A 20202-nucleotide genomic window follows, 5' to 3' on the forward strand; every position below is an offset into this window, starting at 1 on the left:
GAATTTATACAGGCACAGGAACGAGACGAGGAGCTGATGGTTTTGACGGAGACAGCTTTCTCTGAAGCAGAAATAAAAAGGGGAATTCAGTCAGATCAGGGGAGTGTCTTCACATCTCACACATTCCGACGGATGTTGGATGAAATAGGAGCAAAGCAGATTTTGGCCTCCGCGTACCACCCGGAGTCCCAAGGGGCGTTGGAAAGATTCCACGCAACATTAAAGACCATGATTAAAACTTATTGTCAAGAGAACACTAGAGACTGGGATGATGCCTTGGCTCTCTTATTATTTGCCGTAAGAGACACAGTTCAGGAGTCATTGGGGTTCAGCCCATTCGAGCTCGTCTTCGGTCATCGGCCCAGAGGATCTCTGACCTTACTGAAAGAACAATGGTCCAGTCTGACAGTACAAGTCAATGTGATTGATTATGTTTTAAAATTTCGTGAGAGGCTTAAAAGGATCTGTGACCTTGCCAAAGAAAATCTTTGAAACTCCCAAAAAAAAATGAAACAGTGGTATGACAGACGTGCCCGTGAACAAGTGTTTCAAGTGGGCGATGGGGTCTTAGTTCTGTTTCCAGTGGTAACCAATGCCGTCCAGGCAAGATTTCATGGTCCGTACAAAGTGATTAAAAAGATAAACTCTTTGAATTATGTTATTGAAACTTCGGACAGATGTAAGCCAACACAATTAGTGCATATTAATATGTTAAAAGCTTACCACAATCAGAAAGCAGATCTAGTCGGTGTTATCACAAAAATAAATGAGGCTGGGGTGCCAAATGATAAGGGGAAAACCCACCTTGAAAGGATAAATATGGTGCCGACCAGATTAGAGAACTCTATTGTTTTGGCCAACTTTGCTGATAAGGTCTCTCACTTAACCCCTGAACAGAGCGAGCCACTGATAAAGCTAATTAACCAGCATGCAGATGTATGTCCGGATGTCCCGAGGTGATGCAAGGGGACGGTACATGATGTTATTGTTACATCAGATCAGCCTATTAAGCGACAGCCCTATAGGATGAACTTGGAGAAGGGCAAGCTAGTGGAGAAAGAAATTGAACACATGCTAGACACAGGTATTATCAGGCCATCCAAATCGGAATGGGCTTCTCCCTGTGTGGTTGTCCTGAAACCCGATGGGAGCATACGATTCTGTACAGATTACAGAAAGGTGAACGCCATCACAAAAACTGATGCTTACCTCATCCCAAGGGTAGACGATTGCATCGATAAAGTGGGGAGAGCTAAGTACATCACAAAGATCGATTTGCTGAAAGGATACTGGTGTGTTCCTTTAACCGACCAGGCTAGAGAAATCTCAGCATTTGTCACTCCATCCGGGTTATACAAGTATAATGTTTTACCTTTTGGCATGAAGAACGCCCCAGGGACCTTCCAAAGGATGATTAATTGGGTGATAAAAGGGTTAAAGAACGCAGAAGCGTATATTGACGATTTAGTGGTCTGGAGTGAGGAGTACATTGTGGCAGTAGAGGAACTGTTTAAATGGCTGTCTGAAGCCAACCTGACAGTGAACCTCACAAAAAGTGAGTTCAGCCACGCTAAGGTCACATATCTGGGGTATGAGGTAGGACAGGGACAGCTGGCACCGATGCAGTCTAAGGTGCAGGCTATCTCTGAAGTTCCCATCCCGACGGACAAGAGGGCCCTGAGAAGGTTCTTGGGGATGGTGGGGTACTATCAGAAGTTTTGCAAAAACTTTGAGGATATTACCCTCCCTCGTACTAAGCTCTTGCCGAAGAATGAGAAGTTTGTGCGGAATGAACTTTGTCAACAAGCCTTCGAGAGTCTGAAGGTGATTCTGTGTCACCACCCTGTATTGAATGCACCTGACTTTTCAAAACCCTTCTCCCTAGCAACAGATGTTAGCGACGAAGTGGCAGGGGCGGTGCTGTTGCAGACAGACAAAGAGGATTGAACACCCAGTGGCTTATTTTTCTAAGAAGTTTAATGTCCATCAGAGAAATTATTCCACTGTGGAGAAGGAATTACTGGCAATCATTCTGGCATTACAACATTTTGAGGTTTATATTTGTCTGGCACAGAAACCACTGATAGTTTACAATGATCACAATACATTAGTGTTTTTTGGCCACAATGAAGGATAAAAACAAATGCTTGTTAAGTTGGAGCCAGGTATTACAGGAATTTGATATTAAGATAAAACATATAAAAGGAACTGACAATATGATTGCTGATTGCCTGTCCAGGTGTTAAAAACTTAAAGTTCTCTGTATTACCTGAATTGCTGATGACTACTTGTATATTAGTGTGTATCTTATAATGTGCATTCATGCCCATAATTTTTACCCTGGTAAAAATCCTTTTAAGGGTGGGGGTGTCATGTGTGATGCCAAGCAGAGCTGTAGGACGGATGATGCTAATGAGAGAGAAAACAGAAGACAATGGAGAAACATTCAAAATGCTAATAAGAGAGAAGAGAGAGATTAACAAGAAAGAAACACAATTCCGATGTTGGCGTCTGCCACAGGCCGTTTACTTTGAACCTGAACTGCTTGAAGTTTGATGGACAGTTGATACCCCAGCAGGGGGATAAAAATAGCAGGTTTGCTAAGGCACAGGACACACACACCACCAGACCCTGGAAAGAGCAGTGTGCCCCACAAGGTGGTGGGAGTTTGGAGGACCGGTTCGCGGGAATCGGTCAGAGGCTCACAGGGTGTAAAGGTACGATCAGTGGGAACCTGGTGTGTGTCCGCCTTTGCCTGGTTGCCGGGTTCACCCCGGAAGAACTATCGCATCCGGAACGGAGGGGTCACATTCGGTGACCACAGCGGGATCAGAAGGCATCGAAAGGTTTTCCTGAAACCAACTGTATCTCTCACTCTCTCTCTCTCTCTCTCCAACGGTACAACAACAGCGATTACTTCGAACTGCACTAGACTGAACTAAACACTGCTTCACTTAAGGCTGATCATTTTACCCCTAGACTGCAATAGAGCTTGGTTGATTCCTATTACCCTATTTCTGTGTATATGTGTATACTATCATTGCTAACCTGTTACATTTATATCCTTGCAATTAGTGTACTGTATTACTTATTTCTTTAATAAAACTTTATTAGTTCCTAGTAATCACAGACTCCAACACGTGTTCCATTTCTGCTGGTTTGGCAACCCAGTTACAGGGTACGTAACAGTCCATTCAAGGGAATTGGTGTTTCCATACCAGGCTGTGATGCAGCCAGTCAATATACTCTCTACTACACATCTATAGAAGCTTATCAAAGTTTTAGATGTCATACCATATCTTCGTAAACTCCTAAGGAAGTAGAGGTGCTGTTGTGCCTTCTTCGTGATTGGACTTAAGTGCTGGGCCCAGGACAGATCTCCTGAAATGATAATCCCATGGAACTTAAAGTTGCTAACCCTCTCCTCCTTGGATTACCCCAATGAAGACTGGCTCGTGGACTGGTTTCCTTCTCCTGAAGCCAATAATCAATTCCTTGTTCTTACTGACATTGAGCAAGAATTTGTTGCTGTGGCGCTCCTCAGCCAGATTTTCATTCTCCCTCCTATATGCTGATTTGTCACCACCTCTGATTCAGCCTAAGATAGTGGTGTCGTCAGCAAACTAGATGCAGCATTGAAAATGTGCTTAGCCACAGTTATAAGTGTAAAGTGAGTAGAGCAGTGGGCTAAGCACACAGCCTTGTTTGCACCTGCGCTGATGAAGATTGCAGAGGTGATGTTGCCAATAATGTCTGCAAGTGAGGAAATTGAGGATCCAATTGCACAAGTCAAGTATTGAAGCCAAGGACTTGAAGTTTATTGATTAGTTTTGTGGGGATTATTGTACTTAATATTGAGCTGTAGTCAATAAGGAGCATCCTGCTTTTCACTTCCTTGCAGTTTCAGCTGCTCCAGAGTGGAGAGTAGAGCCAATTAGAAGGCATCTGCTGTGGAGCTGTTGTGCCAGTAAGCCAATTGGCGTGGATTCCAGTCGCTTCTCAGGCAGTAGTTGATATGTTTTGTCACCAACTTCGCAAAACACTTTATAGCTATTGATGTAAGTGCTACTGAACAATAATCATTGATGCAGGTTACCACAATCTTCTTAGGCACTGGTATAATTGAAGCCTACTTGAAGTAGGTAGGTACCTCAGACTGCCATAGCAAGAGGTTAAAGAGTTCAGTGAACACTCCAAGCAGTTGATCAGCACAGATCTTTAGTACGTGGCCCCGTACCCCACCTAGACCAGATGCTTTCCTTGGGGTCACCCTCCTAAAGGATGCATGCATGTTGGCCTCAGAGACTGAAATCACAGGTTCATTGGGGTTGTGAAATTTCATGATGGTTCCTCCAAGTTTTTACAGTCAAAATGAGCACATAAAAGCATTGAGCTCATCTGGAAGGGAAACCCTATTGTCATCTATGTCACTTGATTTCACTTTGTAAAAGCTGATTGCATTCAAGCTTTGTCATAGCTGTAGAATATCCTTCATAGATTCAAGTTTAGTTCAGAATTCCCACTTTTCCTGTAAGATGACTTCTGGAGATCACAGCTGGACCTCTTGTAACTATTTTGTTCACAAGATTTGAATAACTCTGATTCGGCCCTCAGCAGACTGCAGATCTCATGGCTTATCAAGGGAGCATGAGACAAATGTTGCAGAAGACATACCCAGTTTTCTACTAAATTTCTAAGTAAAAAGAAAATGCAAAGGGTCATAGAACAAAGAACATAATGCAACTCAGCCCAGGTCCTTTGGCCCATGGATGCCAACATTTTATCTTACACTGAGATCAATCTTACCCCTCCCTCCCAAATAGCCAGCCCTCTGTTTTTCATTCATTCAAGAGCCTATCTTCAAGTCTCTTAAATGCCCATAATGTTTCATGCACCCACTATTCTCTGTGTAAAAAAATACCTCTGACATTCCCCCTATACTTTCCTCTAATCGCCTTGAAGTTCAAAGTAAAGTTATTGTCAAAGTACATATATCTCGTAGAAACCGGCATAAGCACCGGCCTGATGGGCCATAAAGGCTCGGTACAGATTTTAACTTTTTTTTAACATATATCTCAGCATATACAACCTTGAGATTCATTTTCTTGCAGGCATTAACAGTAAATAGAAAGAAACATAATAGAATCATTAAAAAAAGACACAGTACAAGATGAATGAAGTAATCCCCTTCTCAGTCACCATCAGCACAGGTGCACCACATGTAAGTGAGGGGTGATAACTGTTCCTGAACCTAGGCATGTGGGTCCTGAGGCTGCAGCATGAAGAAAACATGGCCTGGATGTTTGGGGTCCCTGATGATACAATAGAATACAATAGGGTCTTTTAAGAGACTCCTGGATAGGTACATGGAGCTTAGGAAAATAGAGGGCTATAGGTAACCCGAGGTAATTCCTAAAGTAAAAACATGTTCGGCACAGCATTGTGGGCCAAAGGGCCTGTATCGTGCTGTATGTTTTCTATGTTCCAATGTTTCTATGATGGATTGTGGATTATGACGGTGTTCTTTGCAGATGTACCCAATAATGAGGACGGCTTTACCAGTAATAGACTGGGCTGTATCCACTACATTTTTTTTTGCTTTTTACTTCAAGGGCATTTCCATACTAGGCCTAATGCAACTATTCTGCGTGCTCTCCACCCCATACTTCTATATCAAAGTTTCAGATGATTTGTCAATTCGTCAATCAAGAACATCTTCAATCTCTTGCTGCTGCATTTGGAGGTTCTCACTTGCTTCAAAAGGGCAACAATCATACCATTGCACAAGAAGAGCAAGGTAAGCTGCCTCGACAACTATCACCCGGTGGCACTCACATCTACTATAATGAAGTGCTTTGACAAATTAGTCATAGCTAGAGTCAACTCCTGCCTAAGCAAGGACCTGGATCCACTGTAATTCGTCTATCGCCACAATGAATTTAGAGCAGATGCAATCTCACTAGCTCTCCACTCAGCCTTGGATCACATTGACAATAGTAATACCTGTGTCAAACTGCTGTTTATTGATTACAGCTCATCATTCAACATAATCATACCCTCAGTTCTAATCAATAAGCTCCAAAACCTGGGCCTCTGTACCTCCCTCAGCAATTGGATCCATAACTGCCTCACTGGGAGACCACAGTCTGTATGGATGGAAATAACATCTCCACATCACTGACAATCAACACTGGTGCACCTCAAGCATGGATGCTTAGCCAACTGCTCTACTCTGACTACTCTCACGATTGTGTGGCTAGGCAGAGCTCAAATGCCAAGACAAAATTTTTGTTGGCACAATTTCAGATGGTGATGAGGAGGTGCACAAGAGCAAGATAGATTAGCAGCAACAATCTTGCTATCAGCATCAGTAGGAGCAAGGAATTGACTGTGAACTTCAGGAAGGGGGGGGTCACGGGAACACATACCAGTCCTCACTGAGGGATTAGATGTGGAAAGAGTGAGCAATTGCTGGTTCCTGGGTGTCAACATCTCTGAAGATCTATCCTGGACCCAACATATTGACACAATTCCAAAGAAGATATGACAGCAGATATATTTCATTAGGAGTTTGAAGAGGGATCGGAGAAGTACCAGAGGATTGGAGGGTTGCAAATGTTGCCAATGTTGTTCTCTTGTTCAAGAAAGGGAGTAGCTATAACCCAGGAAATTATAGACCTGTGAGTCTCACTTCAGTGGTGGGCAAGTTGTTGGAGAAGATCCTGAGAGGTAGGATTTGTAAGCATTTGGAGAAGCATAATCTGATTAGGGATAGTCAGCATGGCTTTGTCAAGGGCAGGTTGTGCCTTACAAGCCTGATTGAATTCTTTGAGGATGTAACAAAACACATTGATGAAGGTAGGGCAGTGGACGTAGTTGATATAGACTTCAGTCAGGCATTTGATAAGGTTCCCCAAGCAAGCCTCATTCAGAAAGTAAGAAGGCATGGGATCCAAGGAGACTTTGCTTTGTGGGTCCCGAATTGGGTTGCCCACAGAAGGTAAAGGGTGGTTGTAGGTGGTTTGTATTCAGCATGGAGGTTGGTGACCACTGTTGTTCTACAGGGATCTGTTCTGGGACCCCGCCTCTTTGTAATTTTTATAAATTACCTAGATGAGGAAGAAGAAGGTCGGATTAGTAAGTTTGCTAGTGACACAAAAGTTGGAGGTATTGTGGATAGCCTGGAGGGTTGTCAGAGTTTACAGGGGGACATAAATAGAATGTAGAACTGGGCTGAGAAATGGCAGATGAATTTCAACCCAGATAGTGTAGTTGTTCATTTTGGTAGGTCAAATCTGAAGACAGAATATTATATTAATGGTAAGACTCTTGGCAATGTGGAGGATCAGAGAGGTCTTGGGCTCCATGTCCATAGGACACTCAGAGCTGCTGCACAGGTTGACAGCGTTGTTAAGAAGGCATATAGTGTGATGGCGTTCATCAACCATAAGGTTAAGTTCAAGAGCTGCGTGGTAATGTTACAGATACATAAGGTATTAGTTAGACCCCAGTTGGAGTACTGTGTTCATTTCTGGCTACCACACCACAGGAAGGATGTGGATACTATAGAGAGAGTGCAGAGGAGACTTACAAGGATGTTGCCTGGATTGAAGCGCACGTCTTATGAGAATAGGTTGAGTGAACTTGGCCTTTCCTCCTTGGAGCGATGGAGGATGAGAGCTGACCTAATAGACGCGTATAAGATGATGAGAGGCATTGATCGTGCGGCTAGCCAGAGGCTTTTTCCCAGGGCTGGAATGGCTAGCACAAGGGGGCATAGTTTTAAGGTGCTTGGAAGTTGGTACAGAGGGGATGTCAGAGGTAAGTTTTTCACATAGAGTGTGGTGGGTGCGTGGAATGCACTGCCAGCAATGGGGCTAGAGGCAGATTCAATAGGGTCTTTTAAGAGACTGTTAGATAGATACATGGAGCTAAGAAAAATAAAGAGCAATGCGGTGGGTAAATTCTAGGCAGTTTCCGGAGCAGGTTACATGCTCGGCACAACATGTGGGCTGAAGGGCCTGTAATGTGCTGTAGATTTCTATGACCTATGATCTATGATCTATTATTATTTTATATTGCAATGTACTGCTGCAGCAAAAAGACAAATTTCACAACAAAGACCAGAGATATTAAACTTTATTCTAATTGTGATTCTTTGCTAACTTCTAAGAGGGTAGAGGCACTTTCTTGTAATGCCTCTTACATGCTGTATTCAGGAGAGATTCTCTGAAATGATAAAGCAAAGGAATTTATAGTTGCTAACCCTTTCCACCTCTGATTCCCCCATTCCTCGTCATGTAGTTAATAATCAGATCATTAGTCTTGCTGACATTGAGTGAGTCTTATTGTTGTGGCACCAATCAGCCAGATTTTCATTCTCTCTCCTATAAGCTGATTCATCACCACCTTTGATTCTGCCAATAACAGTGGTGTCATCAGCAAACTTAAATATGGCATTGGAGCTGTGTTTAGCCACACAATCGAAGTATAAAGCAGCTAGAGCAGGGGGTAAGCACACAGCCTTGTGGTACACCTGAGCTGAGGAAGATTGTGGAGAATCTGAACATCTTGTGGAGATGTAGTTGCCCATCTGAACAGACTAGGGTCTGTAAATGGGGAAATCAAAGATCCAATTGTACAAGGAGGTATTGAGGCCTAACTCTTGGAGCTTACTGATCAGTTTTGAATTTTAAAATTATACTCCCTGTTATTAGCCACTTCTGTCCTCGGAAAAAGTTGGTGGGTCTCCACTGGATCTATGCCTCTTAACATCTTGTACACTTCTATCAAGTCATCTTTCATCTTTGTTTGCTCCAAAGAGGAAAGACTTAGCTCATTCAAATCGCTCTCATAAGATATGTTCTCTAATCCAGACAGCCTCTCCGTTGCATCTTCTTGAAGTCCAAAGGTTGTGTTTTCATGCTGTGTGAACTGTGACTCTATAAACAGGATATTTTGGGACTGGTTAATGATTTCCCAATATCACTGCTGGAGTATTTTCACCAGGATGACTGCAGTGGTTGAAGAAGTTCCTTGCTTGGACTTGAGGCTTCATGTGATGTGAATTATAAGCCATCTATCTTCACCTTGAAGTTGGAACTGACTGAAGAATGGGATTTAAACGAAAAAAAAATCTCATTTCTTCTTTGTCGCACTTTTCTATAAGATCCTCGGCTGTCAAAGAAGGCATTTTGAATCTCTTGTGAAGAGCACAACTTGAGAAGGGTCCTTGACCTTGTAATCATAACTTGTAGGTTGTTGAATATTAAGGCTTATTTGCCTTGCACAGAGAGAAAGTGAAGTGTGCTTCTCATTCCAGTCTGAAACTCCATTAACTTTTGCAAAGTTACAGATTTACTTCAAATTACATGCCAAGGACGTGCTTCAATGTTTGGATGCAAAGTGAACTGAAATAATTTGGTTTATTATTATCACATGCACCAAGGAACAGTGAAAAACCTTACTTTACATGCAATTCATGCAAATTGTCTTATATAAACAGATGGACAGTTGACCTCACAATCTACTCTGTATGACTTATTTGTATTGTTTGTTTTCTTTCGCACATTGCCTGTTTATAAGTCTTCGATTATGTTTAATTTTCCATTGAGTCTATTGTGTTTCTTTGTTCCTGTGAATGCATACAAGAAAACAAATCTCGGGGTACTATAGGGTGACATACAGTATATGTACTTTGATAATAAATTTACTTTGGACACTTAACCTCACAATTTTTTTTGTTCTGACCTTGCTCTTTATTGTCTGCCTGCACTGCACTTTATCTGTAACTATTGCATTTTAGTTCGCATTCTGTTATTGTTTTCATGTGCTACCTCAATGCATTGTTGCAATGAATTGAACTGCTCTGCACCATTATGTTTTGATTTTATTGGTTCTGCTTATCATGCTAGTCTGCAACCCTCTTCACTGGATCTAGCCCAAGGTTTCAGGCAGCATTACCTCATTGCTCTTCTCCTGAAAAACAACTTGTACCTTAAAACAACTTGTATCTTCTATCTTTTCCAGTATTTTCCCCAAAGTTAGGTTGATTCAAGCAAATTTCAACCACCCCATATCTGGGGTGGGGCCAGGCTACCTCAGTTCACAGAATCTTTTCTCATATATGTATCTGTTGGCTGCTGGCCGCCACAGGGAGCATATGCAAACTCCACACAGACGTTCAATTGAGAACCTGAATTAGCAGATTTTCTCACAGCTATGAAATATCTGCATTTTTCTGATGCATGATAGTGTTTCATTATGAATTGTAATTGGAATTGATTTTTTATTGTCGTATAATGAATTCTTGTCTAGCATACTGTTCATAAACACAAGAGAATCTGCAGATGCTGGAAATCTTGACAAACGCGTACAAAATGCTGGAGGAACTCAGCAAGTCAGGCAGCATTTCTGGGGATGGGGGTGGGGGAATAAATAGTTGATGTTTCAGGCTGAGGCCCCACATCAGGACCTTAATTACTTTCTTGTAATAATTATGCATAATTTGTTTTTCTGAAAAATGCTGCTTATCTTTGATACTTTGTGCCTGTGATGCTGCTGCAGGTAAGCTTTCCATTGCACTGTACTTAAGCAGATGACAACTCTAATGACTAGATTAACACCATCATGGCCATTTTGCACTAAAATTGATTACTTTGGTTTTAATGATGTTCTTTCTTACAAAATTGTATATAATTTATGCTTGTTTTATGTTTTTTGTGAAAGCTGCTTACCTGAAGCTATGTGCTCATGATCCTGCTGCAAGCAAGCTTTACATTGTACCTGTGCATACACGTACTTGTGCTCAATTTTGTTTCAAAATTACTTGATTTATAGTCAAAAGGTGACTTTGAATCAAATTTTTTACATCAAGTAGTGAAGTAATAAATTGCTCAATTTTAACTGTCTGCCAAATCCACTCCTTCATTTTATTTCTCTGTAAGAGATATCAGTGCTAATGAGTTAATGGGTTCCTCTGCAAAGATCACTGATCACTGAACAAACATAACATTCAAAGATGTCAAATTTAGCTTGACATACACTTAGTGGCCACTTTATTAGGTACAGAGTGGAACCCCGTGTGATATTCTGCTGTTGTATTCCATCCACTTCAAGGTTCGACAGGTCGTGTGTTCAGAGATGCTCTTCTGCACACCACTGTTGTGATGAGCAGTTATTTGAGGTACTGTTGCTTTCCTGTCAGCTCGACCAATCCTGGCCATTCTTCTCTGACCTCTCTCAATAATAAGGCATTTTCACCCTGAGAATTGCCGCTGACAAAGTTTTTTTTTTGTTTCTTCACACTATTCTCTGTAAACTCTAGAGATTGTTGTCAATGAAAATCTGAGGAGATCAGCAGTTTCTGAAATACTCAAACTGCCCCATCTGCAACGAACAATCATTGTACAGTCAAAATCACTCAGATCACATTTCTTCCCCATTCTGATGTTTGGTGTGACCAACAATAGAACCTCTTGACCATGTATGCACGTTTTATGCATTGAGTTGCTTCCACGTGATATTTACATTAACAAGTAGAGGTGCAAGTACACATAATAAAGAAGGAATGAGTTTATCTCAACCTGGGCTTCTACTGTATATATCAATATACCATAGAAACATGAGAAATATCAACCATTTAAGAAAAATTATACACACACAAAATCCTAAGGAACTTAGCAAGTCAGAAGCATCTATGGAAGGGAATAACCTGTCAACATTTCAGGTGAGACCCTTCTTTAGGACTGTAGGGATTTGAATATTTACAGGTCCCTGGTTTATTACTGTTATAAAAATAGAAAGTTCCTTGAACTCCCAGCAATTCAGTCAGCAACTGTAGAGAGAGGAACAGAACTGAATTGCCATCAGATTTTGGTAGAAAAAGGGATTTAAATAACAGCGTCTCAGGGCACAACTAAAAGGTTTATGGAGCCATAGAGACACATTACATGGAAACAGGTCATTCAGTATTCACTGACCATCTAGCCAGAAATACCAATTAGTTACTGAGAACTATTTTCTAAACAAGGATTTAATATGCTTTTCCTTTTTTGAAGAGATCTATTCCTAAAAAATGCTTTATTTGTGAAAAACAGAGTTCTTGAACTGACCTGAAAACTCTGAGACTACTTTGCTCTATATTCCCGTCAAGGTGCAAGAATGTTATTAGACCATAAGACCATCAGACAATAGGAGCAGAATTAGGCTATTCAGCCCACCTTTCATCATGGCTGATTTATTATACCTCTTAACCCCTTATCCCTGCCTTTTCCTCGCTGCCTTTGAATCTCCTACTAATCAAGAACCTATCCATCTTCCCTTTCAATACACCTAATGACTTGGTCTCTACAGCTGTCTGTGGCAATGAATTCCATAGATCCACCACCCACTGGCTGAAGAAATTCCTCCTCATTTCTGTTCTAAAAGGACATCCTTCTATTCTGAGGCTTTGACCTCTGATTGAAGACTCCTTCGCTATAGGAAGCATCTTCTTCACGTCCACTCTATCAAGTATTTGACGAGCTTTTGTGTTTGTCTTTGTTTTGTTATGATGTACAAGTTATAAATAACTTATATTAATTTAAACTTATGCAAATTATATTTGTCATGTTTGCAACTTATGGTACTGGTACTGAAGAAAGCTAATTTCCATGGTATTTATACCCTGTGACAATAAACCTGGAATTCAATTTTCAGATGACCTGCCATCCGGCACACCAAGGTCTCTAGGACCATGGATTACTGGAGTTTTTCTGAAGTGGCAACAGAGTTGAAAGCAGAGGAATCATTCTCCAGCAGAATTGGCAGGAGGTAGAGAGTCTGGTGACATTGTGTCATGACAACAAGCTTTCCCACAATGTCAGCAAAACAAAATGAAGGAAGTTGGTCACATCAAAGTTGCTGGTGAACACAGCAGGCCAGGCAGCATCTGTAGGAAGAGGTGCAGTCGACGTTTCAGGCCAAGACCCTTCGTCAGGACTCACGAAGTCCTGACGAAGGGTCTCGGCCTGAAACATAGACTGCACCACTTCCTACAGATGCTGCCTGGCCTGCTGCGTTCACCAGCAACTTTGAGGTGTGTTGCTTGAATTTCCAGCATCTGCAGAATTCCTGTTGTTTGAAGGAAGTTGGTGTACACAATCCTTTTTATATCAACATCATTGAGGTCAAGAGGGTTGAGAGCTTTAAGTTCTTAGGAGTGAACATCACCAGTAAACTGTCCTGTTCCAACCACATAGACACCACAGCCAAGGAAGCTCACCAACATCTCTATTTCCTCAGGAGGCTGAAGGAAATTGCCATGTTCCCTTCGACCCTTCCCAATGCACCATAGAAAACATCCTTTCTGGATGCATAATGGCTACTGCTCCGTATATGACCACAAGAAACTACCGAAAGCTGTGGACATAGCTCAGCATATCAGAGTGTGATAGGGTCCTGAATTACACTAATGAACTGTGTTTTTGAAAAGAGAAAGAGAGAGTTATTTAACACCGACATCTTGCTTTTAAGAGAGAGAGAGATGAAGACTGCTTTGAGATGGTGTTATGATTTTTCGGCAGCACGTTTACATTTTTACAAGGGCATGGCCTGCTTGTACATTCTTACACAGAGAGAGAAGCGAGGAGTTGATTTGAGAGACGGTTGGTACTCAGCATGGGGAGATAAATAGAAGGTCAGATAATAGACCTGCAAGACATGATTTTGGACACTGAATGACCTTTGTTGTGCCCACAGAAAAAGTGGGTTTTGGAGGATCGATCAGGCAGGTCGATCAGTGGCTCTTGCAGTGTGGAGAAGGTATGACCGGTGGGGAGTTATTTGTGTGTCCAACCTCGCCTGGGTTGATAGCTCCACTACAGAAGAACGGTCCCCTTTGTTGTGGTCACAGCCGATGACTTCTAAAGGATTTTGGAGGACAATGGGAAGATCGACGGCGTCAGCTCACCTGAAGACTCAAATCTCTCCTTCTCTCTCTCTCTCTCTCTCTCTATCACTACTCAACTCAATACCACGAACTGAACTGAACCTTACTCATTATCATAAGACCATCTATTTACCCCTAGACTTGAAGAATTTTGGTTTTCATATATATTCCACACTTTCTTATATATAATAATTTGCTAACCTGTTTGATTTATCTGCATTTATATTACTGTATTGCGTAGTTACTAATAAATACCATTAGTTAATAGCAATACTGGACTCCAAAGTGTTTTCTATTTCTGCTGGTTATTTAACCCGTCACGGGGTACGTGACAAGAGAAACCAGACTCCCCTCCATGGACTCTACTTCCACTTCTCACTGCCATGGTAAAGCAGCCAATATAATGAAAGACCATATCCACCCTGGAAATTCTCCCTTCTCCCCTTTCCATCAGGCAGAAGATTCAAAAACCAGAAAGGAAGTACCACCAGGCTCAAGACCATCTTCTCTTTCAATATTTTTATTACTTTCTACATAGAAGAATACAGAGTACAAGAAAGTATATATAAAGGTAAAAAAACTACCATTTACATTATATCTATTCATAATAACAATCTCATTACCCTGTATTCATGTAGGTTAGTCAAAGTTATATTGAAATATACTAATTTATTACAAAAAAGAGTCTAACCCCTACCAAGACCAAAGCTGTTTATTAAGGAGAAAAAAAGGTAAAATACCTTCTCGTATAATAAAAATTAATGACAGCCAACATCTAAATTTAAACAGTGAATTGAGGGTTTTGAAAGTTTTGAAAATAATTCAGAAAGAGTCTCCACAATGTTTGGAAGTCCTGACAAGATTCCAAAATTGAACAACGAATCTTCTCTAAATCTAAGCATGACATAATGTTGCATAACCATTGAGCATGAGTAGGAGGAGAAACATCTTTCCATTTAAACAAAATCACCCTCCTAGCTATAAGAGAGCTAAAGGCCAAAACATTTAAATCAGATGTCTTCAACTTGATATCTTGTCCTGCAACAGTACCAAATAGGGCTGTCAGAGGATTAGGCTTAAAATTGACTTTGAAAAGCAAAGAAAAAAGTTTGAAAAACTTCATTCCAGTATTTTTCAAGACATGGACAAGTCCAAAACATACGAATTAATGAAGCTTCTCCATTATTACATCTGTCACAGTAGGGAGATATATCCGAAAGGACCATCTTCTACCCAGCTCTTATGAGAGTACAGACTGATTCCCTAGTATGATAAACTGGATTCCTGACCTCACAACCTCATAACACCTTGTGTGTTATTTTCTACCTGAACTGCACCTTCTCTGTAAATGGCACACTACATTCAGTGCCCACTTTATTAGGTACACCTGTACAATGCTTTTTAATCCAAATATCTAACCAGCCAATCATGCAGCAGCAGCTCAATGCATAAAAACACGTAGACATGGTCAAAGGGTTCATTTACTGATTAGACCAAACATGAGAATGGGGAAGAAATGTGATCTAAGTGACTTTGATCATAGAATCTGAATCAGATTTATTATCACTGGCATATGTTATGAGATTTGTTAACTTTATGGCAGCAGTACAATGTAATACATGATAAATAAATATAGAGAACAAAAAAACTAAGTTACATTAAGTTTACATACATCTATTAAATAGTTAAGTTAAAATAAGTAGTATAAAAACAGAAATAAAAAAGTAGTGACATAGTGTTTATGGGTTCAATGCCCATTTAGAATCAAATTGCTGGTGTCAGATTAGGTGATTTGAGCATTTCAGAAACTGCTGATTTCCTAGGATTTTCACTTTCAGAATTTACAGAAAATGATGTGAAAAACAATGAAAACATCCAGTGAGTGCAGTTCTGTGTGTGAAATTGCCTTGTTAATGAAGGAGGTCAGAGGAGAATGGTTCAAGCTGGCAGGAAGACCTCAGTAACTCAGTTAACCAAGCACTACCGCGGTGGAGTGCTGAAGAGCATCTCTGAACACATAACACTTCAAAACCTTGACGTGGATGGGCTGCAGAAGCAGAAGAGCATGGGCTGCACACACTGGCCACTTTACGAGGTACAGGAGGAATATTCTGCATTTTATTATTGGTTTTCATTGAACTATTTCAAAGCAGTGTGCTGATGAAATTATCTGTATGGATAGCATGCAAAACAAAAGCTTTTCACTCTGCCACTGTACATGGGACAATTTGACAAATTACCAAATTCAGGCAGAGGCCTTTATGTTTTAAGAAGGATCCTACAGAAAAAGAGGTCGAGATGTACAGGGAAGGAATTTCGGAGATCAAGTGAAGACTTGACTGGCAGAAATTGTGAATGAAAAGGAAAAAATCAAAGTCAAAGTAAATTTATTATCAAATTAGTTATAATATGTTACCATATACTATCTGGATATTTACAGGAAAATAAATAAATAGTACAGAATTCATGAAAAATAATATATAAGTAAACACTGACAAACATCTAATGTATTTAAAAAAAAGAGAAATTGGGGGTGAGTCTGCAGATTGTAGACTCATTTCAGTGTTGAGGTGAGTGAAATTATCCATGTCAGATCAGTAACCTGATGGTTGTAGGGTAATATCTGAATATCTGTTCCTGAACTGAGTGGTTTGGGACCTAAGGCTCTTGTACCTCCTTCTTAAGAGAGTATTGCCTGGCAGGTGGGGGTCTATCAAAGCCCCCACCATCCAGACCATACTCTCCTCCTTGTTGCAGTTGTTCTTGTATATGTGGTCAGTGCTGGGGAGGGCTTTGTATCTGATGAACTGGGCTGCATGCTCCACTTTCTCTTGCCTTTTCCATTTCTGGGCATTGTTGTTTCCATACCAATTCATGATGCAACCAGTCAGGATATTCTCCACTGTGCATTTATAAAAGTTTGTTGAAGTTTTAGATGACATGCTGAACCTACGTAATCTTCTAAGAAAGTAGAGATGTTATTGTGTCTTTTTTTTGTGATGGCACTTACATGTTGGTCCCAGGACAGATCCACTGATATGATACGCCAAAGAGTTTAAAGGCCCTAGCGCTCTCCATCTCCAATCCCCTACAGAGGACTGGTGCATAGACCTCTGGCCTCTTCCTCCTATAGTTGATAACCAGCTCTTTGGTTTTGCTGATGTTGAGTGAGAGGCTGTTGTTGCGGCATAAATCAGCCATAGTTTCAGTCTCCCTCCAGTATGCCTATTGTTTTACAGGTGTAATTTCATGGCAGATCATATCAGAATTGGAAGAGGAAATTCATATTAATTTTCACCTAGGTGCACTTAGCTCTGATAGTAAATTGATGGGGGCTGCAAAAATTAGTGACCTCAGTACTTGATATCAATTCATGCATTCAGCTTATCACAATAGGTAGTTAGTTCCTTCATCCCTAGCTGTGGGTTTGCACTACATCACTTCACTTGCATTCTAACACATAGTATCCTAGCAACATATCACAGCCAGTGTAACCTGAAATGTAAACTTAGTGAGCTGAATGAAAAGTAGTTACCTGCAATCTGATAACTCCCAACCTTAAGGCTGATGTCATAAATTAATTTATTTTATTGGCCCCTGCAGGTAACCACAATTACAATTGATCTCTAAAATAAAACTCTTGGCTTCAGGTTTCAAATTTCAGATTTTGCAGAACCTAGATCACTATAGCACAGTACAAGCTCTTTGGCCCACGATGTTATACCGAACTTTTAACAAACTCGAAGATCAAAACAACACTTCTCTCTTACATAGTCCTTTTTTCTATCATCCATGTGCATACCTAAGAGTTACTTAGATACTAAGTATCTAGTTACTTAGAGCCCCTAATGTATCTGCCTCTGACACCAACCCTGGCAGGGCATTCCATACACCAAACACTTCCTGTGTAGAAAACCTACTACTTTTGACATCTTCCCTCACCCACCCAAACTTTCTTCCAATCACCTTAAAATTATGCTCTCTCATACTGGATAAAAGTTCCTGGCTATCCACTTGATCTATGCTTCCTTTCATCTTCTGCATTTCTGTCAAATAATCCTCTCATCCTCCTTTTTTCCAGAGAAAAAAGCTCTAGCTCTCTCAGCCTATCTGGAGATGCAGATTCATCTATTTTTGACATAAAATGAAGTGCGTCATTTATGTTAACAATCAACACTCCCAAACCAAGAATGTCGTGGGGCAGCCTGCAAGCATTCTGGTGCCAACATAGCAAATGCACAATGTCTCCTGTAGACTCCATGTTTTTGAGAGAGTTGGAACAGAAAAATACAATACAATGCAAAGATATAACATTACTAAAAGGTATAAATAAATAAATAAATAAATATCACCGAAAACAACAGGAATAATGAGGCAGTGTTCACGGATCATTCAGAAATAATCATTCGGAAATCACCCGGCAGAGGTGAAGAAGCGTTTCCTGAATCGAGAGGGCAAGTGTCAGTCCTTAGTGATGGCTGACACTTTCTTGAGGCAACTCCTTGTGAAGTTATTCTTGATGGTGTGGGGGTTTGTGCCTGTGATGGAGCTGGCCAAGTCTACAGCCCTCCACAGCCTCTTGCGATTTATGGATGTGTGTCATTTATGGAAACAGTATTGGAATATAATAAAAGGTTTCGATAGATATGAGCCACACATAGGTGAATGGGGACCTGCTCAGTTATACAACTGGATCAGCATGGAACAGTTGGGCAGAAGGGCCTGTTTCCATGCTTCTTGCCCGTTGTTGCCGGAGGAAGGTGTCCACATGTGACAGTCTCTCCCTCCCTCTCACTACTCCCAGATGAAGATCCCTGTGTTTGAATGTTCTCTCTCCCTCTCCCTCAATGTTGTCAGAGGATGGTACCAGAATCCTGGGTCTTGGGCAAGGTTTAATCAAAGTAATTTGTGGATTAGACCCTGTTGTTCACATTTGGTGTGTGTTTGGTTTCTGGTCACTGCTTTTTTTGTTGCTATTTTGGGCAACCTTGAACTGGGGCAGCCTGCAGATAATGAACTCCTAGCTGAACTGAAATGCCTTAACTCTTTCAATTTTGTGCTTTATACGCTTGCGTTTTTTACTTTTTTTTTCTGTTGCTATTTGCATGATTATTTTTGTGAGTGGCAGCGGAGGTTTGATCTTTTTCTTTGAATAGTTTTTCTTTGTTTCGTGGCTGTCTGAGGGCAAAATAAATCACAGGGCTGTATATTGCATATAAACTTTGATTAAAAAAATGTACTTAGAATCTTTGAATTTTGAATCTATGCTTTTTTGTTTATTATCTACCTCATTAAGAGTAGGAGGGAGGTCCAGGGTATTGTCATCTGTTTGCGTGCGCAAAGTAGTGTACCGGAGGGGTGGGGGGTGGGGTAGGTGCTTTGTTCAGAATTATCCATGTGTGTATGTGCATGGGGGTTAAAGTGGAGGGACTGAGAGTCAGGTGGTGGTCCTTAGGGCCAGGGGGCGTTTAGGTTAATGTGGGCCTTGCTTAGGGTTAATGGGTTGCTTAAAGTTAAGGAGTATTGCTTAGGGTTAGTGGGGTTGCATAGGTTTAGGGGTATGCTTAGGGTTATGTTTGTGTTTAGGGTTAGGGGTCTGTTTATGGTTAAGATATATTTAAAGTTAGAGGCTATTTAGTGTAAGTAGCCTGTTAGGGTTAGTGGCTGGTTAGTATTGGTAGTAACACACATAAAAATTGCTGGTGAACGCAGCAGGCCAGGCAGCATCTATAGGAAGAGGTACAGTCGACATTCCGGGCGGAGACCCTTCGTCAGGACCAACTGAAAGAAGAGACAATAAGAGATTTGAAAGTGGGAGGGGGAGGGGGAGATCCAAAATGATAGGAGAAGACAGGAGGGGGAGGGATGGAGCTAAGAGCAGGAAAGTTGATTGGCAAAAGGGATATGAGAGGATCACGGGACGGGAGAACGAGGGAGAAAGAAAGGGGGAGGGGGGAAGCCCAGAGGATGGGCAAGGAGTATAGTGAGAGGGACAGAGGAAGAAAAAGGAGAGAGAGAAAATAAATAAATAATAGATAGATAGATAGATAACGGATGGGGCACAAAGAGGAGGTGGGGCATTAACGGAAGTTAGAGAAGTCAATGTTCATGCCATCAGGTGGGAGGCTACCCAGACAGAATATAAGGTGTTGTTCCTCCAACCTGAGTGTGGCTTCATCTTGACAGTAGAGGAGGCAGTGGATAGACATATCATAATGGGAATGGGTCGTGAAATTAAAATGTGTGGCCACTGGGAGATCCTGCCTTCTCTG

The sequence above is a fragment of the Mobula birostris genome, chromosome 2, assembly GCF_030028105.1.
Source record: "Mobula birostris isolate sMobBir1 chromosome 2, sMobBir1.hap1, whole genome shotgun sequence".
Lineage (NCBI taxonomy): Eukaryota > Metazoa > Chordata > Chondrichthyes > Myliobatiformes > Myliobatidae > Mobula > Mobula birostris.